Raw genomic sequence first — 1353 nt, 5'->3', positions numbered from 1 at the left:
CTGCCCTGTCATTTCTAATTGTGTGTACATCTCCAAATTGTGTTACATACAAAAGTAATGGAATCTACAGTAAATGGCACAAAATCAGTTGCCCAAACACCAATAGCAACCACAAAACCTATTGAGAATTAAATCTGACATATATAACAACAAAAGATTGTGACTAGCAAATAGGCACTTATGAAAAACAATATACACTACGTGCCTTGATATGATAATCAGGAATCAAATTGCTGTGATCCGATAGAGTCCTCGATTCATAATCTCCAGTTGATGTCCTCTATCTGAGCATATGACAGTGTGATCTTTTTCTCTTAAATATACTCCCTCTTTCTACACAATTTCTGTGCACTCACTCATCCAAAGAGGATACGCGAGCACAGAATTTTGGACAGCAAAAGTGCACTCTTCATCTGTCAGTAGTGAAAGATATACTATCTCATTCAGCAGATTACTGCCAAACTTCACTGGATACTCCCAATATCATCTGATCTTGGAAGCTAATCAGTGACAGGCCTGCTCAATACTTGGATGGGAGACCTCCTGGGAATACCAGGTGCAGTAAGCACCTATTGGTGAAAAGCAGAAGCCATACAGTATCTCCACACTTTAATTGGGAGATTCCTCAACTTTCTGTCTTAAGTCCTTTATATCAAGAAAATATCCATTGGACTACTCCACATGACTGCATGTTATTGGTAACATTGTTTATGGGCAGGACATTTCCCATTCCCTTTTTCTGTCCTGCACCTTATTGGTTGTTATGATGACTTATGTAAAGTACATACATGTCTTTTATTTTTACTTTGACAGAAATAGGATGCAAGACTAAGGTCTTTTTCTCTTTGTCAAGTGTCAGAGAATAGACAGAGGCATTCTATGGCTAGAACTAGATACTGTAAGTGGACTGAGACACTAGCTTTGATGGTTGCCACAAATGATAACTTCACAGATCATCTTCAGTATAACTCAGTTATATCATATTGTATACCGAATACGTATCCCAATTGGAACTAACAGTCAATAAAATCAGGGATTCTGCCTAGAAGTCCCACATGATGACTGGAAATACCATCTAATATAGGGGGTAATTCAGATCTGATTGCAGCAGCAAATTTGTTAGCAGTTGGGCAAAACCATGTGCACTGCAGGTGTGGCAGATATAACATGTGCAGAGAGAGTTATATTTGGGTGGGTTATTTTGTTTCTGTGCAAAGCAAATACTGGCTGCTTTATTTTTACACTGCAATTTAGATTGCAGATTGAACACACCACACCCAAATCTAACTATCTCTGCACATGTTATATCTGTCCCACCTGCAGTGCACATGGTTTTGCCCAACTGCTAACAAA

General features: G+C 38.7%; 1 pseudogene; it reads left to right on the top strand.

The window, feature by feature from the left end:
- Window positions 1-449: 449 nt before the first annotated feature.
- Window positions 450-568, top strand: LOC134929732 (5S ribosomal RNA; annotated as a pseudogene).
- Window positions 569-1353: the final 785 nt, after the last annotated feature.

This window comes from Pseudophryne corroboree, chromosome 5, assembly GCF_028390025.1.
Source record: "Pseudophryne corroboree isolate aPseCor3 chromosome 5, aPseCor3.hap2, whole genome shotgun sequence".
In the NCBI taxonomy this organism is placed as follows: domain Eukaryota; kingdom Metazoa; phylum Chordata; class Amphibia; order Anura; family Myobatrachidae; genus Pseudophryne; species Pseudophryne corroboree.
Note: the sequence above shows the minus strand (reverse complement) of the source record. Positions and strands in the feature narration are given on the sequence as shown.